The sequence below is a fragment of the Heterocephalus glaber genome, unplaced genomic scaffold, assembly GCF_053883595.1.
Source record: "Heterocephalus glaber isolate CG9 unplaced genomic scaffold, H.glaber_assembly_v1.0 deba00001461, whole genome shotgun sequence".
Lineage (NCBI taxonomy): Eukaryota > Metazoa > Chordata > Mammalia > Rodentia > Bathyergidae > Heterocephalus > Heterocephalus glaber.
Window position 1 is genome coordinate 48,378,834 of NW_028258308.1, and position 27,317 is coordinate 48,406,150.

At 37.1% G+C, this 27,317-nt stretch overlaps 3 pseudogenes; all 3 read right to left on the bottom strand.

Annotated features, from left to right (window-relative positions):
* Positions 1–2,130: 2,130 nt before the first annotated feature.
* On the bottom strand, positions 2,131–4,034 carry LOC101705170 (SUMO-activating enzyme subunit 2 pseudogene; annotated as a pseudogene).
* An 8,011-nt stretch (positions 4,035–12,045) lies between these two features.
* On the bottom strand, positions 12,046–12,986 carry LOC101704353 (olfactory receptor 2M4-like; annotated as a pseudogene).
* An 11,501-nt stretch (positions 12,987–24,487) lies between these two features.
* On the bottom strand, positions 24,488–25,540 carry LOC101704697 (olfactory receptor 2M3-like; annotated as a pseudogene).
* Between the last annotated feature and the right edge of the window lie 1,777 nt (positions 25,541–27,317).

Here is a 27,317-nt window from a genome sequence, read left to right on the forward strand (position 1 = left end):
TCATCTCTTACAGTTGTAACATTATTGATTCTTTGTTTTCAGTGTGAGATAGACATCAGAGTGCTAAGATATTCCACATGAGTTTAAGTCATGATATGGATCCAACTTCCTCTTTCATTCTCTCCTTCAAATTCCTTTGTTTCTCCTTAGCCACTTACTTAGATGGCACTCATGAAAAACAAAATAAACACTTAGTGCTCAATGCCAGGAGACCTAAGATCCTTTACAAACACTATGTTTTTCACCACCCCTCAGTTTGGAGGAGCCTAAAGCAGAGGAGCAGACTGCTCTCCCACTCTACAGTTCATTCAAAAATTCACAGCAAGCTCAGCTCTTTACAATTGCCCCATGGGGCAGGGCAGGGAGGGGGTGATAGGGACTCAGCCAGGGTCATACAGTAAGGGACAGTTCTCCAGGAAAACTAAAACTCTTGTTTGCATTGAAAGTTGGATTTCAAACACTGTTGGAATCATTCAATTTATTGAATGATAGAGTTTAATTTATTGAACTCTATTGTAATGGAATATGATAAGGGAACAGCTAACCATGTGACCTTTGTTTATGACCCCCTTCCCAGGTGTTTGGAGATGTGAGCTGTCGGGCTGAACCTTATGCTCCTGCTCCCTGTCCATACTGATGTGTTCTTTCTAATTTACTAAGCCTACTGCTGAATCTAACCTCAGGCCTTGGTGGATATGAAAACAATCTCACTCATAAGGAGCCATGGCTGTGCATTCACCAAATCTCACATGTTCATGGTTCCTGTGTCTACAGAGACCCAGAATATTTTTTCTAGTGGATGACATGTTTGTACTCTGGAATTCTGCTCACTTTATTTCAGGTGTGCAATAAATGTCACATGACATCAATCTCAATGATAATATCATCTTGTAATATCCAAGATTCTACCAAATCTTTGGTCCAAATTCCAGAGTTTTGTTTTTCTTCTTCTTCTGGAAACTGATTAAGGTTCAATAATCTGTCCTTTATTTTGGAAATCCCATCACCCTTTGAATAGCATAACCTATGGCTTTCAGCATTTATTTTTGTGGTAAAGCTCTGAATTTTATAAGATTCATATTCTGCCATTTGGAGTAACTGTGTTTCACAAGGCTTCCAGTACACTAGCCATTTTTTATTTGCCAAATCCACACAGCAAATTTTCAATATTTTGGTGTTTGATTTGTTTTTTATGTGGTGTACAAGGTAGATTAGATTTCTTTAAACTATATAGATATAACACAGTAAAATAGTTAATTAAAAAATATTCTAGTTATCACTGTTTAAAAATAAAATGACATGTAAAATTAATTATAATACATTTATTAAAGCTAATATATTCAAAACATTATTGTTTTAATTGATAAACAATATCAAAATTAATGAGGAAATACATTACATTATGAAGTCTTTACAAGCAAGCCATGTATTTTAGTTTACATCAATGCAGACAGTAAATTTTTTAACAATTATGCAGATGCCATTTATTTGGTCCATAGTGCAGTATGTTTGTTAATTTGAGTTTTACAAAACATCAAATATAAATAACCTGAAATTGTAACAATAAAAAAAAATTGGCTTCTTACACAGACATATCAGGCAGTAAAAACTGAAAATCTGAGTAAGTTAACATTGTTTTACATTAATATACATAGTGCCATTTAACATTTAAAAACAGGTTTCAATCCATAGCACTTGATATTTCTTTGAATCTGCCTCAGTTAAGAGTATGAAAACGGTTAGATCTAGGCTAAAAATAATTCTTTTTCTAGCCAAAATAAAGGCATAATATTTATAACCAGGTATCAACTTTACTAAACCACAATATTTTTAAACTATTAAATGACACTTAAGGGTATTTACATCAAAAAGGCAACATGAATTGTGTCATTTTATCTTAAAACTGGTTATGCACATGGTTTGTTCAAAGGGTTTAAAAACTATATTCCTACTTTCAATACAGCATACTGCAATGTTTCTAGTAGTTCTAGCAAAATTGATGCTTTCAAAGGGAGCAGAATCACTTTCAAGTCACTGGTGTCAGTTTTCCCTTTGGAACAAAGGACATAACAAATGATCTAGTTGTGTCCAGATGAGATGACAGAGTAAGGGTTTTTGTTCAGTCTAATGCTAATCAAGCTCTTCCCTTTGTTCCATACAAGACCTCTTTGCACTGATATTCTCTTTCTCATCTAATTTCCTCTTGCAATTTCTCTCATCTTCATTATTGTCAGCATTATTTGAAGGACCTTCTTCATCTGAGTCAACTATGAGCACAACATCTTGCTCTTGTGCTGTGGAGGTGGAAGGCTGGGCTCCATCATGGTTGCCATTGGTTATGCTTCTGGTGGCATCTTTGGCTTGTTTGGGTCCTACTTTATCCGGGGCATCACCCACAACTTCGAATTCAATATCCTTCCCTAGGTCTTCACTATGAAGGATGTTGATCAATAAAGTGTAGTCCTGAAGGAAATCATCTGCTTGAAGTCAGCTGCCATTTGTAATTCTGAATTCTGACAACTTCTTATGATTATTAGCTTCTGTCTCTCCTTCTTCTGAAGATACTAGGATTGTTCCTTTTCCATCTTCAATGTGAACATCTGGTGAAATCATAGCAAATTTCTCTTTTACTATCTTATCTTGTAAGATGAGAACTGTCACTTTGTGGACCTTCAGCCACACAGTCACCTCTGGCTTGCTGGCACATACATAACAATTGGGGTTGGGAGGATCCAGTGCACAAAGCACATGAAGCTTCTTCCTTGGGTTTGGTTGCTTATTCATAAAAAATTTTTCTACATTGATCTATTTTTCCTGATTAAATATTTAATCCTTCCAATACTATCAACCTGGCAATCACTGCATTAATAGTAGCAATAGCAGGAATAATGTTCCCTGCCATTGATTTTATATCAAATCTGCTCTTCATATTCATACTGAAAATATGCATTCTGAAGTTTGCTGCAGAGGTGACAAATCCATCACAGATGGGTCATCCTTATCCCATTTGAGCTCAGTTCCATCCCCTTTTTCAGCTAAATGAACTACCAAAGTCTCAATGCTTTTTGAAAAAATATGTGTGTAGCTCTTCACATCTAGAATCTGCTGGTCTTTCAGACCTAACTAGGGTTCATTTTGTTGATCTGATGCTTTGGTTTCCTCTCCTTGATTTTGTACTTCAACCCAGTCCAATGGAACTGGAGGTTTCCTTTTCCACCACAGTTTGTCCATTGTCAATAGATACCCGATATCATCTTTAAAAAGCTAAGTAAAATGTTTAACTGGATCATATCCAGTTGATTTAGCCCATTCCTTTGTGGAAATACATTTGATGTCACCATCTTCATTAGATGCTCGAGCTCTGGCCTCAGCTTCTGTTGGTTCCCAGTCAGCTTCAGGGTCAGCTCTGTCAGGGGATACTTCTTGATCAGCATCTTCTTCCCCAAACAACTGGTTGAACAAATATTTTGCCCACACGTTGCAATGAATGGGCTCTGAAGGTGTATTATGAATTATACAGCCAGGAAAAGTTCTCTGGGTTGGCTAAGATGACTTTCATAACACTGGGTCACACCCTTTTTGATAGTAGTTACTTGTCCAAGATTACCAGCAGTCCCACTCTCAATAAGAGGGACATCAGCTGCCAGACACATCCTATTAACGTGGTTTGGGGCAGCTCTGTTATCTAATGCATTCATAACCAATATAAACTGTCGAAAAAATTCCACGTTGTAGTCAGGGCTCATGATGCTGTCATGATAAGCTACAATATTAGCTTTTGTGTAAAACTGTAGTACACTTTCTTTGGCAACTTGTGCCTTTGATCTTCCAACATGTTTCTTTTGAAACAAAAACTGCCTGTTGAGGTTGCTGACATTAATATTATCTAGATCAATCAGGTCCATATGGGAGAAGCCAGTGAGCATAAGGGTCTTCAGGAGCTCGCAGCCAATGCCACCTGCACCCACGACCAGCACCTGGCCCCCGGCCACAGCCTCAGCCAGCTCCTGTGGCAGCCCCAGGCACAGTGCCATGGCGGGACTTCCAGGAGCAGCAGCAGAGGAGGAGGGAGGAGAACTGAATCACGGACAGAAGTAGGTGGGGGAAGGGCAGCTCAACTTCCGCTACTGCGCACTGCAGCCTCAGCAGTGCACCTTCGGAGAGTAAATTTTTATTGAAGGTATTTAATCTTTACTTAAATTTACTAAAATTTGATGATGAAAAATTATATATATAAAGTTATATATTATATATATATATATCCACAATATTTCGAACATATTCAAAAGGGTGTTTTCACTGAATTGAACAACCAAAAGTCACTTTTAATACATACATTACACATTTGATTTGTCTTTTTTGAGATTATTTTATTTAATTTAAAAAAAATCTATATTAACACTTGGCTTTTCCAAGTAATTACAGTTAAATTTTAAAAATTTGATACGTAAAAGTAACTCTAAATGATGAATGATGATAATTAACAGTGTTTTTCAAGTGTTTTGTAGATTTTACATAGAATTCATGTACTTGTATAGTAAAAATAAACTTTCTGTCATAAGTAACATCATAAAAGGTGTAAAACAATAACTATTGAATATCATAAATATTTCAATTTCGACATAAACTCTTACACTTCTCTAGACCACAAATAAGTTTTTGTAGTTGTTATGTTTTCTGATGACTTCAGGTTTGGGTCACAAACAATGTGATGCAGCTGACTATATATACAGCATGTGGTCACATGCCAATTATTGAAATGTTTGGTGTATATCATGTTTTACAAAGTTGAATTGAAGTAAAAATACACAATCATTACAAAATTCTTCCTTAACATAATCAGTCCATATTGTCATGGAATACAAAACTCACTAAATTCACTATATTCTGTTATAAAATTTAATTAATTTAGTTCATAAAATTGATTTCTTGGTGAATTATAGCAATTAGAAGCTTAACAAATTTATCAACTATACCCATGATATATTTTCCTGGAATTGAGCATAAATATTTCTGGTGTGCAGCACATGTGGGGTGAAGCAAATAGAGAGTAAGATTTGTTACAATAAAAATTATTTTTATATGCAGCAAAATTACTTTTGAAACATGAAATAACTTTTTAAAAATATTTTCCACATATTCTAACTGGATTTGATTATGCTACAATGAAAAATAAGTGTCTAAACTTAATTCACAATTGTGATGAGTGTTAGCACCCCTCTTTCCTGTGGAGTTTCTCAGGATCTGACCCAACATGCACTCTACCGCCTCCTGCTGGTGATAGCTCTTGGGAGTACTGTTCCTTTTCTCCCTTTTGGGGCCCACTTATACTGTCAGCCCCGAGTTATACTTTAATGTAACCCTACTGAAGACCTGATGTCCAGGAGTCCAATGGGGTGTATCCTAAAGCAGCATATGCTGTCCTGTGGGGTTCAAGCTTCTGCATAGTTCTGCTTGAAAGGTGTGGCTAGTTTTCAGTCAGGAGGCCTGGACCTCTTCAGTCCTGCAAAGGAGCACAGGAAATCCAGAGGCAGGAATCCAGAGGTGGAAATCTGTATGCCCACCCTTGAATGGGAACCCTTCTTTCTCAGCCAGGACCTTGGTATAGCAGACCTCCTTTCACTGTTACTTTAATATTTTGCAGAGCAATATAATTTATTCTAACTGCTTTGTTTTGACTCAGCTTTCTCTGCCCTCCAGTGTAGGAGACCAGAGGTTCAGGAAGAGGCCCTCTGGCTTTCATGTTTAGCGTTCAAATGATAGCCAGTCACATCTTTTGATTATTTTTTCACAGCATCAAAAGACTCAGTCCATTTGCAGGTGGGTATTACTACTATACCATTTCTTAAAGCCATGCAATTTTGCACCAGATAATGCATTTACTTTCCTGTATTATCTCAATTCTCTACTGTGTACTATTTTAAAATTGGAAGCAAGACATGGTGCCACACACCTGTAATTGTAGCACTCTGGAAAGCTGAGGAAGGAGGACTTCAATTTTCAGCCAAGCCTGGGTATTTTAGCAACATAGCAAAATCCTGTCTCAAAATAAAAATAAAAGTAAAATAGTCCTGTGAGTGTAACTCAATGCAAAGTCCCTGGATTCAGTTGCCAGTACTGAAATATAATAAAGTACAATAAACTAATAAACTAAAATAGCCCTCTGATTTGTTTCAGGGACGTTGTAGGGTGCACATGTGGCACAGGACGGGCTCCTGACTAGCATATGGTGCTGGGTGTTGAAGCCCTTTAACAGTGTGGGTCCATCCACAGGGGCCATGCAGTTGTGATGGGGCCCTCAAGTCTTCCTGAGTTGATCACAGTCCCATAGTGAGCAGCATGGTTGGCCTCCCATGAGAGGCAACCCTGCAGCTGAAGCAGTCTCAGAGGTGCAAAGCTGCAAACTGAATTTTGGCCTCATTCCTAGAAGCTGAGAAACAAATCTTTCAAGAACATGAAAGGAAGACCACATGTGAATAGTTAAACATGCTGGAGTTTAATGGGTCTCACTTTGACCAACACTTCCAGTTCTTCAGCATTGTGCATACACATCACACTACAGATTTCCCTGGTCATTCTTTCCACATATGTTTCTCTCTATGTAAAAGTGAAATCAGGCAAGACAAGTCTGCAGTGAAGTGAGGATTCTTCTGGGTGTGATGCACACATCATGAGGCCTGGAACAGAGAAGAGCAATTGAGAGCTCATCAAGGATGTTGGTGCTGCTTGTCTCTTCAAGCCCCTATGAAGGACACATTTCTTGGTCCACCCCACTGTGAAGCAACAGTTTTACTAGCAACTCCACCTCATCATTCCCATTTCCCTGGGCCATTGAGTATCCTCATCAATAGTAAACTAAGGAATATCTGGCATTCCCAACTCATTCCCAGTGGGCGATCTTTTGATCTATAAAGCAGTCAGACAACAAAATAAACTATAAGCACCTTTTCTAAACTCCACACACTGTGCCATTAACCCAGAGTCCTTGAATAATGGTCCCATATCAAAAATTTCATCCTGTTCCATATTTATGCTCCTTCCATCATTACCTATTCCCATGTTTGTGTCCTGGCTCTCTGATTATATGGATGAGTAAAGTCAAGCTCCTTGTGAGTTTAAAGGCCTCCTCCTAGGTCTCCTTGTGTGCCTCACCTTTAGGAACTTTTGGAGATTTGATCCTGGTTTTAGGCCTCCAGCCAAAAGTGGATGGTGAAGACAGTTCCCAGGAGCCTCAGCACTGTCTTGCTGACTGCACTGGGGCAGTCACTTCCCTTTCATAGCAACACAGTGTTAGTTTGCTCAAGGAGAGATAGAGAGGTCAATGCCACCAGAGTTGGGAATGGGGTTGCCTCTGCCACTGAGGGTGGAAAATCTCTTCCTCTGGAAAAGTAATCATCAGGATTTAGGAACTCAGTATCCCCAGCCTCATTGGGCTCATCTGAAAAATCCCTATTCCAATTTATGGGATCCCATTATTTTTGATCAGTTCCTGACTTTAACTGCAGATAACTTTAAGGCTGAAGATAAAACTTGTGCTGTAATTCAGCCAATCATATTAGGTACAAGGGCTGAAAACTCCCTGATGAGTCTCCTTGGAAGACTGAAGAAACAGAAAACCTCAAGACCAATGTCCAGAGGTGACAGAGAGCCTGGAGCTCTTCACAAATGGGTGCACTTCCTTCTTTCCCTTTTTATTACACTCAGACCTCTGGCCTGTAGGTTGCTGCCCCCACATCCAGTGTCTTCCCTCTCCATGTTGAAAGTCACCCTCAGTGCTTGTCTGTCACACACACACACACACACACATACACACACACACACACACACACACACAGGGCTGCTTTGCTAACCTGCTAGGAATTTCTTAATCTACTCAAGGGACCCCCTAAGAAAGTCTGTCCGGTAACTTAGAAGACACAGGCAGAAAAATACAAATTGGAGGTAAATAATGACGAGTCAATAGTTAATTGTACACTCACTGAATTTTCTCGGTAAATAAGATTTATATAAATACAGAAAGGATGTAGAAAGAACAAGGGAGAATCAAACATAGGACAGAAATGTCAGCAAATGTAGTATTACCCACATGTCAAAAAAAAAATATTCCCCTTGAAGTGAATAATCAGAAAATAAAATTAGGACAACAAATTTATTATAATAGTATCATAAATAATAAAATATTAACAAATACTTAAAAATAAAATAATGAAATATTTACACACAACAAGCTACAAAATGTTCAAAGAAATTTTCAAGAAAGGTACCCTGTATTTATGAATTAGAAAATCTATTGATAAAATAAAAATTCCCCTAAAATTAATCTGTTGATGCAATACCATCTTGCTAAAAATTCTGTTACTTTTATAAGAAATTTGCAAATTATTCTAACATTTATAGAGAAGTTTAAGAGATTTATAGTAACTGAGGCAGCCAGAAATAACAAATTTGGAAGACTCAGTTTCCAACTTCAAACTTTCTATCAGAGTTTTATACTCAAGGCATCTATTATCATGAGATAGAGGTACAGATCCATGAAATGGAAATAGATGTCCAGAAATAAGTGGGTAAATCTATAGTTGAACATCTTTTAATGACATAAGAGGAAAACCATGAGATCTTCACTAGATGGTGTTGTTAAAGCTGGGTGTCCACGTGGAAAAAATGCAACTGGACCTGTACTTCATACTTTATAAAATAATGACCTCAAAATGCCTCAGTGACATAAATATGAGTTACAACTGTTAAAGGAAAAAAGCCTATATCTAAGATTAGTATTTCTCAAGATATATCAAAACTGGAATCACTTAAAATGAATCTAAATTGGATTCAATTAAATCATACTTTTTTTAATAATTCAAAGGACATTTTCAATGAGTGAAAAAATGTCTCAATGGATGGGAGAACATCTACTCATATTATACATCTGAGAAAGGTTTAGTGTCCAGAAGATATGAAGAAATCTAAACAAAACCAATGACTAGTCACTCAGGAAATACACACAAAATCACAGCGAGATACAACTCCCTAACAAAGAGAATGGTGTAACTAAAGAGTGGAAAATACCAAAATGGTGAGGACCTGGAAATGCCAAAAGGATGCAACATTTGCTTTTGGAAATGTAAACTTTTGTGGCCAATGTGGAGAACAGTGGGGCAGCATTTCTAAAATTTAGAGTCTGTTACTATGTGGCTGAAAACTTCCATTTCAACATACACACCCAAGGGAACTGAAAACATGTCAGCATTAAAACATGTACATGAGTGTCTGTAGAAACCTTAATCATAATAGAAAAAACATGGAAATACTCCAAATATCTATTGATTATTAAGCAAACAAATCAAATGTAGCAAAATCACATAAAGCAATATTATTAACTTGTACAAAAGAGTGAGTTACTGATACACACTTCAATCCGACATTCCCCACTGGAAAGAAGCCACTCACAAAAGACCACATACTGTGTCATTCCACTTGTGTAGTGTGCAAAATAGGCAAATCTGTAGAGATGAAATACAGTGGCTGCCCTGTGGAGGATGAGCCTAAAGCCTTCCACAGCCAGACAGAGAATGAGATTGTTAAAAGGAAAGGCGATCAGCCTGGCAGGGCTGCTATGTCTGTGGCAGCCTCAGTCTCATATCCTCCTCTGGGAGATTTGTGAGGAGGGTCAGAGAATGGGGCTCAGGGTCAGAAAGGAGTGGACTTTAGCATCCATGTCCATTGAGGTTCATGCACAGCCTGCTCCAGGTGGAATGTCTTTAGAAGTAAGAAGGAACATGGAGAGCTCCAAGGGAGCAGAGCCAGAGCTACACTATCAGTGACCAAAGTACACCCAGTGCCAAGACAGCCACTTGAGTGAGGTCTGGGGTGGTTTTTCTTTTGCTTTCCTAGAATTTGGGTCGTGGTCAGTGGTGGTAACTAACTGGGCTTCTTTTCAGTCCATTGTGGGTCTCTACTTTCACTTTGGGAGGTGGAGATTTCAATGGTAACACAGTCAACCAGTGTGGTGACCAATGTGTCATGGGGCACGTGCAAAGCCATGCAAACAAAGGCAAATGAGGCTTCATGGGGAACAGGGTCATCAGGTTTAACTTGAGGTTTGTGTCCCAAAGTGGGACTGAGTGGGATAAAAAGGAGTAAGTATAGGTAAGAGGAGAGTTCACCATCAGGTTCTTTGCATCCTTCCTTTCTCAGGAAGTCATGGCATGTTATCTTGATGTTTTGTTGTCAGTTTCCCAGCTGCATCTCATTTCTGTATATATACTCTATCAAATCCATGTCCTTGCCAGAAAATTGATGGGAGCTAGAGAGCATCATGGTAGGGGAAATAAACCAGACATAGTATGTTAAATATTACACATCTTCTATGAGCAATCTGAGAGAGAAAGAGAGAGAGAGAGAAGACAGTAAAGTAGAAAGTAGACTATTTGCTATGAGGAAGGGGATCAGAGTAAGGGGAAGGACAGACAGGGGTAGTGGGGACAAAGTAATAAAAATATGTTCACCTACCAATGTTCCAAAATGAATCTCACTATTCTGTATTGTTAATATGACACAAAAAGATAAATTTGGAAACTAGAAAAAGAAATAGCAATTGCCAAGAAGAAGGGCAAGAGGGAATGGGAATGAAATACTAATAATTATGAGTTTACTTTTCAGAGCAATAAAACTGCTCACAAATAGATTAGTGTTAATGCTTACACAAAGCTATGCATATGTTCAAAACTACTCAGTTGTGCACTTAAACTGTTACATTTTTATCCATGAATTTCACTAAAAACAAAAAATATTGAGAATATTCTACTAGGCAAAAGGTATTTTGTAATCACCTAAGCAATACAATCAATTATATCCCATGGTCATGTCATTAAACCACAAAATCTAGGTTTAGTAAGAACATGAATTTAAAATGATAAAATATTATCAAATAAAAGTTGGATTATAAAACAGGAAAATCAAGGCAACTAGTATGAGATAGGCAATGACTGTTTTCAATTCTCAAGGATAAAGGGATTTACATACACAGACTACAATCACATGATAACAGATTGGAAAAATAAATATTTCATCAAAGTGCAGCCCCCTTGTGTAATATTAAGACAGACTTAAGAGCTAGAAATACTGAAGAAATGATTTTTAGTGTGTTGTGTGGAGCACATTTCTGTAATCCCCATTGGTCAGGAGGCTCAGGCAGGAGAAATTCAAGTTCAAGGCAATCCTATCTCAAAATAAAAGAAAAGGGCTGAGTATGTAGCTCCATGGTGTGAGATTCTGGATTCCACCCCTGGTGTGGGGAGCTGTTAAAGTTAATTTAAAACAAATGATTTTACACAGAATTTTGTTTTAAAAAAAAACAAGGTTATCAATTACAGAAACTAATAGTTCCCTAATTACTCAAGCATTTGATACTGATTGAATGAGGGATAAAAATACACATAACAATGACTGTGCAGCATAATGAAATAGATATTTTATTCAAAATCATTAAAAAAATCTACACTTAATACACAAGTTAAAATGTAATTTATGAGAGCTATTTTATATAGAAACTTAAATGAAAGAAGAGCCCACACTAACTCCCCACTTCTAAATGTTTGGGAAATAAGTAGAGAAGAATAGAAGAATCAAGACAAAAATATTTCATACAAGGTTTGAACACCAGTAAAACTGAAGACACACACTGCCAGAGGACTGCTCTGTGGACAGAAATGCTTGTGTTCACATCCAGATTCAATTGTGCCCCTTAGTCTTATACAAACAAAGAGCCTCCATATCCACCCTGGGCTGGATACAAAAGCAGCCCAGAATCAGCTGCCATTTGTAGTGAGGCACAGAGAAAACTGACATTTACAGAGGTGCACAATCTTGGTGGACTGCCTCTTCTTCACCCAGCTAAAGGGCCATGTATTGTACATATATCACAATAGTGTGTGAGAGACATCTTCAATTTGAAAGTAAAAGCAGAAAAGAGCAAGCTTGGATAGGATAATGCAAGTGATTCCTGTCCCCTTATCACCAAGAGTGGACTTTCCAAGGATCTCTGTAAAGTCAAAGGAGCTTTCCCTTCCCCAGCAGCTTCTTAAGCCCCCTGAAGATGTCCCTGTTCCTCAGGCTGTAGATGAGTGGGTTCAGCATGGTCATGAGGATAACATAGAAGGTCAACACCATCCTGTCCTGCTCCAGGGTGTGCGTGGAGGCTGGTCTCATGTACATAAACATGTCAGCTCATAGTAGAGCCCAACTACTAACAGGTGGGAGGAGCAGGTGGTGAAGGCTTTGTGGCGACTTTCCCTGGAACCCATGTGGATGACAGCTCGAAGGACACAGGAGTAGGAAGCAATGATGATTACAGCAGAGAATATTAGCATCACCATGCAACAGATGAACATCAGCCTTTCGAATGCTGTCATATCTGTGCTGGAGAAAGGTAGGAGGGCTGCAACATCACAGAAAAAGTGGTGAATTACCAGAGAGTTGCAGTAGGAGAGTGACAGGGCAGCTGTGTGCATGATGATGCCATCCAGGGAGCCCAAGATCCAGGAAGCAGCAGTCAGGAGCACACAGAGTTTCTGCCTCATGAGCACTGGGTACCTTAAAGGCTGGCAAAAGGCAGCATAGCAGTCATAGACCATTGCGGCCAGCAGGAAATACTCATGTCTGAGCAGGGACATAGAGGAAGGTCTGGGTCCCACAGCCTACCAGAGAGATGGATTTCCTGCCAGACAGGAAGTTGACTGCCATCTTGGGGACAGTGGTGCAGACCAGCATGAGGTCCATGAGGGAGAACTGCCTGAGGAGGAAGTACATGGGTGTGCGCAGCTGGCCATCCAAGCAGGACCATGGCTGTGATTCCCCATGCAGGGCACTGTGAAAATGACCAGGACCAGGGTCAACAGGAAGGTGTGGATGGGGCTGCGAGCAAAGATTCCCATCAGGATGAAGTCAGAGTTAAAGTGTGGTTTCCCTATGTTATCCTGATTATGTTGCATTATCTGAAAGTTAGAGAGAATACCAGCATATTTGTTACTTCAATTTTCAAAGGAACATTGCAGCAAGGCCCTCCACTGGGCAGTGTATCTAATGCATGCATAAGTCGCTCTCACTAACCTTCAGTGACCCCATTTAGGCACATATGTTGGGAGACATGGTACAAGGCTATTTCACTATTTCATTCATCCTTCAAAAGAATAAATTCAGTAGAACTTCCTTAATGTTTACATACTAGAGTTCATAAAAGCTTACTCTTTTCTCACAGATAGAGTAAATAGAAAGTTGAGGAGAAAGGAATTATATTTGTCTATGCTAAATTATCCCTATCATAAGAAACTCCTTGTTGAAATTCTTTTTTCATTTTGATATTCTCTTCAGTGCAAAGACCTTCTCCTCTTCTTTTCTTCCTACCATCTAACCCCCAGCCAAGTGAAAATACACTGGAGCCTTACCAAATGGAAGCACATGCACACTTTGATTCAGAGAATAGATTAATATCCTGTTTTTTAACTTTTCCATTCCAGACCAAGCCATATTTTGTCTAATTTTATGAAAATATCTATGAAAATATTCAGGAAAGGAAAAAGAGAGAATTCAGTTCTCTTTTATTGATAATTTCCTCTCTCCTAATTCTGTATGGAAGGGGAACTAAGATTTTCCTTGTTTGTTTCTCAGTGTGTGTTTGTATTTTTGAGAAATTGATTTTTTTTTCCTGCTTCAGTAATATCTTTGAAATTGACTGATGTAAACATGTAGAAAACAAGAGAGAGCTCATTCTGTGGTCTTTAAAAGCATCACTTCAATTCTGAGGAATAAGGGCATGTCTACCACTATGAGTAAAGTCAAGAGTGTAAGAAACATGCGTCCCAGGCTGGTTCAGGAGGGGCAGGATCCAGGATGCCCTTGTGTGTGAGAGAGAACATTTTAGTCAAGAGCCTGGAGACACATTTAGGATCTGATTGTATTCACATGCTTCAACTTGGTTTCTAAACAAGGAAATATGAATAATCCAATCAAAGCTATAGGTTGAAAACATGGAGCAACATGGAATGATTTTCCACGTGGAGAAACCTCTCAGATGTAATAGGTTACAAGGAAGAACATGTTGCATGGAGACCAGGGAGAAAATATCTAGATCTCTGGAGTCAAGATAAAGCCCAGGTAACAACAGTGGAAGAAGCAGATGTTGGATTAAAAATGAAATCACCAATCAGGCCTTTCTAAAATGTCAGTTATAGTATCTAACCCTTATTTTAAAATGTCTATGAAATGTAACATAGAGTCATTTTCCAAATTAACTAACCCCAAAGTAAAACTCCATTTAAATTCTATAAATTTAAAGACTTCAAAATTCCCAGACTTCAAGATTTATCATCATTTTCTACTGACTTATTTTTATTTAGAAAAAATAATGTAATGAGAAGAAAAATTAAGTGTACAGAAGTAGGGCCATAGGCTGAAAATGAGTTCTAAACTGTAATCCAAAGAAAGATTGATCACAGATCCTGAGATGTTTAAAGATCCTGGAATTTTAAAAGATGTTGGGGAAGGAGGAAAAAACCTAAATTAGGAAGAGATATGAAGCCACCCAACCTGTTTGGGAGGATCCCCAGGCCCCTGATTCCAGCATGTCCCTGGATCCTGTAATGTAGAAGAATCTGGGATCTCCACATGGCTACTCCACTGCCCTTACTGTGATTCAGTTCTGTGTGATTTACATCATCTCATCTAATTCTTCTTTGCTTCATGTTTATGGAACACAGTCATATAATTTTATTAATGTATTGGATGACTCATATGGAACATAAATAAGGAAACAAGGTAATTTGGGGTGAAAAATCACTTCCCTAACAAATTATAAACAAAAATTTGCACTAGATCAGTGGTGGCCAACCTATGGCATAATGGTACTTATTTTTCTTTTCAAAGGATGTTAATGTATGAATTGTTTTTTCTAAACTAAAACCTCAGTATTCAGTTTAACTGCAGTTTTGGTGCTTTGTGATACATTAGTGAACTTGGGTTTGGAGTCTAGGAACTCATCTCTAAAAGGTTTGCCATCACTGCACTAGATAGAATATGAAGATATTTTCACATGCAAATTGTCATGTCTAATTTAAAGAAGAAGGATTGAAGCTTCTTATATGTAGTTACTTCTATAAAGTCATTTTGATGTGCTTATTTAACAACTAGAAGATTTTAGAAACTGTATGATTTCTTCTTTGATTTAATCTGTGACCTATTTGTTGTTCAAGAGGATGTTATTTAATTTCCACATGTTTACAAATTTCTTGTGGTTTCTTTTGCTATTGATCTATAATTTCATTTCTATATGATCTGATAACATTCATGGGATAACTACAATGTTTTTGCATTTATTTAAGTATGTTCTATGAGCTAGCATATGGTCTGTTTTGGAGAATGTCCCATGTGTGGCTGAGAAGAATGTGTATTCTAATTTGTTGTGGTGGAACACTCTGTAGACACACTAAATCAATTTGTTCAAGAGCTTGGTTCATCTCCAGTATTTCATTGTTGATTTTTTTGTCTAGTTGATCTTTCTATTTATGACAGTGAGATATGGAGTTCTACCACTACAATTGTATTAGTGCTTATTTGCTTTTTCATGTCCATTAGCATTGGTTTTATATAGTTGGGTGCATTGGTATTTGGTGCATATATATTTATGATTGTCATCTTTTCCTCTTGAATTGGTCCTTTTACAAGATATAGTGACCTTCTTCATCTCTCTTAATTAGTCTTGGCTTGAAATCCACTTTGTCTGCAAATAGAATATCTACCTCTGCTTTTTTTCTAAGTTCTGGATACATGGGCTATTTTTCTTTTTAACAGATACACTCAGCCACCTCATTTTTGACAAAGGAGTCAAAAGCCCTTACTAGAGGAAAGATAGACTCTTTAATAAATGGTGCTGAAAAAACTGAGCTTCATTTTGCTGAATAGAATATGAAAACTAGACCTATATCTCTCACCATGCACTAAACTAAAATTGAAATAGATGAAAGATCTAAATATTAAAACAGAAACACTAAATCTCTTGGAAGATAGGTTAAGTAGAACTCTTGAAGACATTGGTGTAGGAAAAGATTTCATGAGAAAAATCTCAGTTGCACATGAACTAGCACAAAGAATCAACAACTGGGGTCTCATCTTATTAAAAAGCTTCTGCACAGTGAGAGAAACCAACAAAAGAGATAAGAAACAACCCACAATGTGGGAAAAAATTTACCATCTGTTCTTCAGACAAAAGACTACTATGTAGAGTATATAAAAAAAACTAAAAACTCAGATTCCCCCAAATTTAAAGACCCAATCTGAAATGAATAGACATTTCTCAGATGAAGAAGTAGAAATAGCAAGTAAATATATGAAAAGACGTTCAACATCACCCGGTATTCATGAGATGTAAATGAAAACAACACTTTGTTACTCCGGAAAGAATGGCTTCTATCAAGAAATCAAGCAATAAAGAATGCTGGTGGGTTGTAGGGAAAAAGGAACCCTTCTCCCATGTTGGTGGGAGTGCAGACTGGTGCAACCACTGTGGTAATCAGTGTGGGAATTCCTTGAAAATCTAAAACTAGAGGTTCTATTTGATGTTGCTATCCCCCTTCTTGCTATGTTCCCAAAAGAATTAAAACCATCATAGCATAGTGATTCATGTGCACCCATGTTTATGGAAGCACGGTTTGTAATAGGTAAATATTGGAACAACACAAGTGTCCATTAACTGGTGATTCATTAAAGAAGATGTAGTTCTTTTATAAATTGGAGTACTACTCAGCCATAAAGAAAGATAAACTAGTGTCATTTATAGCACTATTGATGCGCCTTGAAACCATACTCTTAAGTGAAATAAATAGGAAACATATGTGTAAATACCAAATTGTTTCTCTATTGTGAGAAACAAAGTCTAAATGAGGTCTAAATTATACAATATATATTGTGAAATAGGAAGAAAATGCTCAAAGGGGAAAAGGAACTAGAAAAGGAGTGAGAGAAAGTAAAGAAGAGAAAGGAAAAAGTGAGAAAAGAAAAAAATAATGGAAACCAACCTTCTGTAAATAGGGAGGGGTGGAGGGTGGAAGTGAGGGAAAGGTGATGGGAAAAATAAGAATCAAGATATGTCATGTACCAGGTACAAATTCCTTCTGATGAATGGGTCATATTGTGCACATAAACTGTACCGATAAACTCAATGAAAAAATAAATATACATCCATTTTATATTTATGAAAATTTTCTTTTTCTCTTTTCTGTGGAACACAGTTAAGTAAGATATCAATTAGCCCTTCACTGAGGATACATAGTTTTGCAGCACTTGCATTATTTTCTGAATATATAGAGTTATATAGGCACTTTGATAGCTCTCAATATATACAATAACTGACTTCCATTTCTAACCAGAAAACCAGAGAAAGATAATGTAAGTAATATAATAGATGTATGGAGCTTGTTGTTATGTAGATTAAAATTTTAATTCTGAAGGTAAATGAAACTATTCTAAGTGCACATATGTTTGTTTATATGTCTAATATAATTAAGCTTTCTGAAAATTTGTTATTTTATCTTTGTTCACCATATCCTACTTGGGTTAGTATCAATAAACATTTTAATGAGATATTAACATCATACTATCATAACATTGCACAATATCATAATAGTACCTTGGTGATAACAATTTATACTGAATCTGTAGTACATTTCTTTACCAGACTTGAGTGAATAATATGGGGTATTGTATGACTGGGTGCTTGGAATATGAGACAATATATTCAATACACGTAGAAAAAACTATGAGAAAGAGAGAGATAGAAGTAACATCCCAATGAACAATATAGATTTTTTTCACAGATTCCATCTTTTCATTTAGCATTATAAAAACCAGGTTTAGGAGAAAATTTCTCCCCATTAATCTGAGTAATTTCAGTAAAAGAGAGCATCTTATAGGTATTTCTGTCCCTCAACTTCTCAACCAATGTCTATGTGAAAGGCACTATTTTACATAGACAAAGGCAACTCATTGCCCAGTTTGTTGACAGAAAGTTAGGACAAAATTTATGTTGCTCATAAATTATATAAGTAGAAAAATTCTTTCAGTAATCTACCAAAATCTATTAGAACAGTATGATGATGGTACAAAAATATGTAAGCAGACCAATGAGATGTATATATTCATATGCAGATGCACACAGGAAAGGTTCCTTACAGGACCAGGTTTCTAGTGGCAGTTGCCACTTCTAGTCCTTTCTGGAGCTTCAACATTGCTTATGGAGCCTTGAGTTCTGGAGTCTCTGAATTCTCTGCAGCATTTTCCCTTCCAATGAGATCACCAGCCAGAATCCACTTGGCTTTACAGTTAGCCTAGACTGCCACTGCTGTTTCTTCACCTGAACCCAAACAACTGGATCTTTCTCAATGCCAAGGAGCACTGAAAATACTCCTGCACCCATTTACAAAATGCTTTTATTAAATTCTCATAGAATTAGCCAAGCTGCAGTGATATTTTTACAGAAATACAGAAAACAAACCTAAAATTCATATGGAAAACAAAAAGAATTCAAATACACAAAAATTACTTGGAAAAAAAAAAAACAAAGCTGGAAGTGAACACTATCTGACTTCTAAATAGACCACAAATCTCTAGTAACCAAATGGGAATCATGTGTCTTTAAAGAGAAACTTGTTTCTTCTAGTACATGGAATAATACTGTTTGTTATTAGAGAATCACTTTCACATTATTCCCATTTCATTTTCAGTCTGCAAGTCTTCAGGGGATTCCTCTACAAAAAAAGTTCTTCTGCCAAGAGTGAAAAGCAGATGAGAAGGACAACACAGCATCTGTCCAGCCAGTCTGAGTTGGCTGAGTCTCTACTGAAGGTCACAGCTCCTGCCAGGATCCTTAGGACACAGACCCTGGCAGATTAGCAGCAACTCCCCCTCCTCTTCATGCACACATCTTCCATAGCACATCCCTGGTCTACCTAGAGGGGATGAATGCACCCACCTGCCTCCTACCCACCTACTGATACAGCCACTCCTGCCCAATGTATCAAAATGTTCTGTGACTGTGTGAACCTTCAGAAATGTTCTGCTAAACTCTTTCCCTTTGCAAGAATGTTCTGTAGCTCTGACCCTCCTTTCAGTGAGCATGCTCACCTACCCTTTAGATCCCTATAAAAGGAAGCTCTCATTTCTGATGAAATTCTCAGACTTTGGAGGATGAACTCCTCTGAGCCCACCAGAGTAATAAAGGTTTTTCTCCACTTCTTTGAGTGACCTTTGCATTCTAGAGGCTTTATATTGTGAGCTGTGACCCAGAGCTGCCACACTGAGCTGTAACAATCAGCTGTCCCTCACAGCTGTGGCACTTGGCTGTGATACTGAGCTGTTCCACTTTGCCAAAGAACTATCACCCTCATTATCTGTAATATTCTATTTTTTAACTTTTGATGTACTTTTATCAATAAACACAAATTGCATGTAGCAAAATGTTTAAATGTTTGTGAATTTATTTGGCCTAGAATAAGCCAATTTCTCAGAATGTTGCAAACATTTTAAATAATGATTATCCTCATACTTTGGTGAATATATACTGTATAATTAATATTTTATGTTTTGAATCATATATGCATCAAATTATGGCAGTAGCTTAAAGGTGCGAGTACTTGCCTGTTTCTCCAGAACTTAGAATCAAATTGTGTGGTTGTGGACTAAGCTGGGGACAGTGGAGTGAGCTGGACTTGTACAGTGCAGTGCAGAGACTGGGGATCCCCAGAGATTTTCAAGCAGAGAAGAATGGGAGGAAGAGAAGATAAGCCCTGAGTGTGGAGCAGTGGAGCAGGAGAATATGGTGTGAACCATGGAAGGGATACAGGTGAGGGTGGAGGAGCCCTAGGGGACTGCACTAGTGTAGGGTTCAGCACCTTACAGACTTACAAGTTATGATCTGAAAGTATGGTGGATACTGACAGGAAAAAAGAAATACTATTAAAAAACCACACACTGCCTCATATCAAACACTTGTCTCATTGCCCTTACCACTTTCTGAGGTAGGTAAAGAAGTCCTCTTTCCTGGTGTCTTTAGTTTCACTGTCTTGGGTGCCTCGATATCCTAAATCCATTCAAAACACTAAAATACAGAATGATTGTTTTTCATGATAAGCAAAGTGGTCATAATTGTTTCTATAAATAACATTTTATAATAATTTTTATTATTAGAAGTAACTTTAGAAACTGCAAAATATACACCCTCCAATCCATGTTCAATACAGATTTATATTTCATATGTGACATAAATATAAACAAATGATACAGGAATAAACCAATGTGAGGATAGAATTTCAGATATAGAAGATAAGATTGCAATTAGTGACCAGGAAAAGAAAAATTGCTTTAAAATTGTAAGGAAACATGAGAAATCAATCCAGCAGCTGCTAGATGATGCAAAGAAGAATAACGTAAGACTGATTGGAGTCAATGAAGAAAGAGGAGAGAGTGCAGATGACATAAAAAACCTGTTCACAGAAATGATGGCAGAAAACTTCCCAAGGAGGGGAAAAGAACTTGACATACAGATAAGGGAGGCATATAGGGCTCCAGCTAGCATTGGTAAAAAAAAAAAAAACTACACATAGACATATGATAGGATTCCAGAAACCCAACAGAAGAACAAAATTCTACAAGCAGTTAGAGAAAAGAAACAAATCACATACAAAGGAAAGCCCATCAGAACCACAGCAGAGTTCTCAAGGCAAGAAGAGCTTGGAGTGACGTATTTCAAGCCCTAAAGGAAAATAGGCTCCAAGCCAGATTGATGTACCCTGCAAAACTATCGTTCAAAGTTGATGGAGAAATAAGATGCTTTAATGATAAAGAGCACCTCAGGAACTTCATGAATACCAAACCAGCACTCCAAAAATTTTTTGACAATATTCTAGGAAAAGACAATGAGGACCACAACCCCAGGAAGCCCAGCAGCATGAATCCATTGGGCGTGACAAATTAAACACAAAGGGAGAGAATCCAACAGAAAGAAAATGTCATGACAAGGCTTTTAAAACTTTTAACTTCATCTCCCTAATGAGTTTATAATTCAATCTTGTTATTGTACTGATTAGTATTTTTCTTATTCTAGAGTCGTACACCTTTGCTTGTGCTGTACTGGCTATTAATCATCTTCTTATGTCTACTTTTTAATTGGGTTGTCTATTAATGAGCTGTAAGAGTTCTTTATATATTCTGCTCATAGATTATATGCATTGTAGATATGGTCTGTTTAAGGACAACTTTTCATTTTAATGATGTCATTTAAAGTTCTAAATTCTGATGGAATCTCATTTATCATTTTTTTCTTTTATACATCGTGTTTTTTGTATCCTAGGTAGTTCTTGCCTATTCTGAATTCATAAACATTTTCCCTTACAATTTCTTCTTAAAGATTTATACATTTAGGCTTTCATATTTAGGTTCATAGATCCCTTCACATCATTTTTATATATGGAAATAAAGGTTGAGGTTAATTTTTTATATATGGATACCAGGTGTTCTAGTGCCATTTGCTGAAAACACTATGTTTTCCTCAGCTCTTGAATTGAGTTTATATTCTATAAAATGTTAATGTTAAATAATCTTTCAAAACTCAGTGGACCATATATGTGTGGTTCTATTTCTAGATTCTCTGTTTTATTCCAATGATCTATATCTTTCCTTACACCAACACTGCCTTGATTACTGTAGCTTTAGAAGATGTCTTAAAATTAGGTACTAAAAGTCTTCCAACACTGTTATTTTGTTGTTGTTGTTTGTTTTTTCTTTTTACTTTTCTAGGTCCTTTGTGCTTCTACATAACTTTTAAATTTCAATATCCAGTTCTTCATTTATAGCAAGTATACACAGACCTGAATTTTTATATATACCTTGTGTTTTCTAATCCTGCTAAATTCAAATACAAGTTCTAGGGGCTTCTAGAGATTTCTTAGTATTTTCTCTGTAGATGATCATTTCATCTACAAATAAAGATTTTGCTTCTACCTTGCCAATCCTATCCTAATTGTGTCCTTTTATTGCCAGACTATTTTGGTTTGGGCCTAGGTTTCAAAGTTTAATGGACAGATGAAGAGTAGACACATCTGCCCTTGTCCCCACCTTAAGGAGAAAGCATTGTACCTTTTCCATTCATATAAGGAATTCTTGATGGAAGTATGGAGTACATGTCTTTAATTTGTTGAGAAGTTTCTGTTCTACTTCTAGTCTCCTGATACCTCTTACCATCAACAGGTGTGGAATTTGGTCCAATACTTTTTCTCCAACTATGCCTTTTTCCTTTCCTCTCTTAAAATGATGACTTTTGGGGGTGGATCTTCCAATGCTGAACCAACACTGCCATCCCTATAACAAAGCCACTTTCTACATCCTGCCAGATCTGAATTCTAATAGTTTGTTTTGTTAAACAAATTTCTATCTATGTTTATACATTTTTCTTCTGTTATCTTTATCCAGTTTTAGGATTAGTACAATGTTGAGTTCCTAAAATGAGGGGAGAAGAGTTCCTTCTTTTTTCTGCTTTAAATGTTTCATATAATTTATCAGTTAAAATGTATATGAGCCTGCTCTTGTCATATAGGCAGGCTTTCAAGCTAGGAATATACTTTCTTTAATAGGTGCTATTCAAATGTTTTATTTCCTCCAGAGTTAGTTTCATTAATTTGTCTTCCAAGGTACTTCTCAGAAGTTGTCAAGTTTACTTCAAAGCAGATTTTTGAAATATGCTTTATATATCCTTTTAAATTCTGTAAAATCTGTGGTAATGTCTCCTAGGTCTTGATATTGTAATTTTTAAAATGTATAATGGAAATTGTGTAATAGGATGTAAAGGTCTAAAGGAGCAGTGAAAGTGGGAGGGGTAGGGGAAAGGAAAGAAGGGAAAAGAAAAAATATGAGAAAAGGAAAAAAATGGAAACAAAATCTTTGCAAATAGGGAAGGATGGACAGGGTAAAGGGAGGGCAGGGGAAGGGGAAAAAAATAAGAACCAAGATACGTCATGTAATGGCAGAAGATCCCAATAATGAATGTAACTGTATTTTATACCTAAAATGTACCAATAAACTTAATGAGGGAAAAAATACATAAATGATAAATGCTACAAAAAAAGAAGTAACTTTAGAAACTGCAAAATATACACCCTCCAGTCCATGTTCAATACAGATTTATATTTCATATATGACATAAATATAAACAAATGATGCAGCAAGACATTAAATTATTGGTAATACTGAATTCAAAGTAGGAGTGAGTTCACATGAGAGGTTGGGAAAGATTTCCCTGCATAATGGAAATCTGCTCCATGGTGAGAATTGACCAGACTGCATAAAATGTCAGAAACCTGTCATTTCTTTAGCATAGCTAATAAAGATTTAAGTAGTGTCTCAATGAACTTTCCTTTCCAATAATTTTAATTAATTTAGAAAGTCACTTTTTCATCACGTGGATGAAATACAAAATATCTGCAACCTAAAGGAGGACAAGATGAATTTGATGCATGGACATAGCCCCTGGTTGGCTAGCTCCAAGGTAGAAACTGCACATGGTGGAAAGGCCTGCCATACAGAGAAGTTAGCATTGAGGCAACAAGAATCCAGAGAGAAAAAAGGAATAGCCAGGTAGGGAGATTTATCCTTTCAACTCATGCTACCAATAAACTGCTTCTCTGACCAGGTTTCTCTTGCTAGCAGCACTATCAGCTCTGCAGACAACAAGCATCTTGCAAAAGCCCAAACTCTGAACACATGGGGGACATTTTTTATGTGAGCCATAGTATTCCAACCCTTGCCCTCGAAGAGTGATATCTATCTCTTTATGCAGAATGAATTTAGTCCTTCTTCAAGTTGCCAAAGTTGTAATAGTTCCATCACAGTTGAAAAGACCAAGTCCAAAGTCTCATCTGAGAATCAAGACAAAATCTTAGCTGCGAGACCCTGTCAAAATAAAAATGAAAGTTAAACACTGCTGGCATAGCATGGTTCAGGGTAAACATTCCAGTTCCAAAAGGGAGAAATGGAAAAATAGAAAAGAAGCAGACCAAAGCAAGAGCCAAACACAACAGGGCAAATATTACATCCTATATCTCCTCCTAGCACCTGGGCAAGTAGTGGTGATGATGAACCCTATAGGATTAGGGCAACCCAACCTTGTGGTCTCCACTCAGTTACTGGGGTCTTCCCAACTGCTGATTCATGTTTTTGGCCCTTCTGACTTCCTGGTCACTCCACTTCACTTTTTTCTTGTCTCTCATAACATCACATGATGCCGTCTCAGGGCCATGCTCTTTGGCCTCCCAGGCTTTCTTCTAACATCTGGGTGGAGGCTTACGTGACCCCATAACTCTTACATTCTCTTTTGACATAAAACTAACACCACATTGATGGCATTCAAAACATAAAATAATATGAAAATGTTATACACTTGCCTACAAATTTGTTATTCCAAAAACATATGCATAATGAGTATTTTGTCAAGGACTGAATGTATATAAAAAAAAAGGATTATTTAAAAGAATGTAGTATAGGCCAAAGCAAAGAGAGAATTAGACAAAACATTATCAAGGCTTGCCCCACCTCAACACCTTCATGAAGGCTCTGATGACTTCTCTGCTGTGGAGGCTGTAGATGAGGGGATTCAGCATGGGTGTGAGGATGGTATAGAAGACAGACACTATCTTGTCCTGGGATAGTGACTGGTCAGTCACAGGCTGGATGTACATGAACATGACTGTTCCAGAGTATATGACCAATACTATCAGGTGGGAGGAGCAGGTGTCAAAAGCTTTGCAGTGACCCTTGCCTGATCCCATGTGGATGACAGCCAGAATAACATAAGTATAAAAAGAAATGATAATTGCTATGGGCAAACCAATCATCACAATACAACAAATAAAAACCATCTCTTCAAATGTGGATGTGTCATTGCATGAGAGGATTAGCAATGAAGGGAAGTCACAGAAAAAGTGGGCTATTTTCCAGGACCCACAATAAGAGAAGGAAAATGTAGCTACAGCATCAATGATTCAATCACTAGATCCCAGGATCAAGGAGGAAGCAGCCATAATTCCCAAAATTTTGGGACTCATGAGATTGGTATACAGAGGGTGGCAAATGGCAATGTTGTGGTAAGTCATGACAGCCAGCAGGAAACACTCAGCTCCAATCAGCAATGAATAGAAAAATATATGTGTGGTGCAACCAGCCATTTAAATGACCTGGATACCAGATAGGAAGTTCACCACCATCTTAGGGACAGTGGTGCAGATGAGCATGAGGTCCATGTGGGAGAGCTGGCTGACAAGGAAGATCATGGGTGTGTGCAGCTGGGCATTAGGTAGATGAGGAGGACCATGGCTTTGTTCCCCATGCAGGACACTCTGGAGATGGCCAGGACCAGGGTGAAGAGGAAAGGGTGGAAGGGGCTGTGATCAAAGATTCCCAACAGGAAGTCAGAGTTGAAGGTCAGATTCTCCCAAGCCATTGTGAACATACACTCTATCTAGTACCATAAAAAGTGAAATCAGTTTATTCATTTGTTAAACTTTTACCCAGTGTCTTACAAGATATCTGGTTCTAGAAATTTCTGTAGGTCAGTGTTCAATACAATAAAACTAGACTTAAGGGACTCAAAGCTTAATAGGCACAAATTCAAAATGAAACTTACTGTACTCAAAAGTTTCTCACTTAGGAAATTTTGGAACTTGTTCTAAATACCACCTCTGAGCATCCATTTTTCTCACTTGAAAACATAGAATGACAATATGTAATATTATTTTGTGGATAGAGTTTTTGCAATATTCATATGTTCCACAGGCAAAGAATAACTGTAACATCCTTTGTACATCTGTTAATTAATAAAAGTAGATTTGGTCAGCATTTGGTTGGCACAATAATAGAGGTCAAAAGTTAGATTTGTGCCTGTCACAGGACAAAAGGCACTTTTATCACTAGTGATGACAAAATCTCTATGTTTGTTTATTACTTTATAGCTTAGAGTGTTTGGCTTTAATTTACATTCAATGTTCTACAGATTAAATGGTTCAATGAGAAAAATTATTACTAACTTATTTAATTCTGCAATTATGTATGTCTAAAACCTGGACCCTTTTCTCAGTAGTTGATATATTGAAGAGTTTATTCACTATAAACATATTTTGGGCTGGTCCTCGATTTTGATTTAATTCACATGTTTAAAAATGATAGATAAATAACTACCACAAATTGTCATTTTCTAAACTGCTTGATGCTATTGTTGTTGCAGATTGTATCATGTGGGCTAAGGTGTTGTGACTGACCTAATCAATTGTCCTTCCTGGTATACTGAAAATGAGATTAGCTAAGAGTCATTAGAGACTCCATACGTACAGACCATATATATCTGGAAGACACTTCTGAGAAATAATCATTCTTTAAATCTTCTAAATACAAGCAACAAAAATACTTACAATAAGCAATATTGAAGTATCAACCCAGGAATTGATCCAAAAACACAGTACCAACAACAAAAATAGAAATAAGAAGTCACCTAAGGAAGCCACAAAATCAGGCTACCAGCTCACCAAACTGGGGGAAATGAGATGGAAAAGTCTGATAATCAATCACCTGGATAACCTGAATTGATGGCACAGGAAGTAACAAAATAGAATGAGGCTCTAGAAAAAGTCAAAACAGAAATAATTTCCCAGATAACCACAGAGATGTTGAGCAGAATGAAAGACATGATTAGAGACTGTTGAACAGAAAGAGATAAAAAATAATAGATGAACTCATGACCATGATAGAAACCATTAATGCCCAGCATAGGAAAGAAATAGAAACCATGAATACACGACATAGGAAAGAAATGGAATCCATGAAACAGATTCAAACAGATATTCAGGAGATTAAAAACTCTATTGAAAACATTTGCAGCAGAATGAGTGAATATGACGACACCATATCAGACATAGAAGACACGATTGTGGTCAGTGACCATAAAAAGAGAGATTGGTTAAAAATAGTAAGGGACCATGAGAAATTTATCGGGCAGATGAGGCAAAGAAAAATAACATAAGAGTTATAGGAATCCATTAAAAATCAGGAAAAAGTACAAATGACAAAAAAAAACCTGTTCACAGAATTAAAGACAGAAAAATTCCCAAACAGAGTGAAAGAATTTGACATACAGATGAGTGAGGCATATTGGATTCCAACTAGCCATGATAAAAAAAATCTACACCTAGACATATAATGATCATGATCCTGGAAACCCAACAGAAGAACAAAAT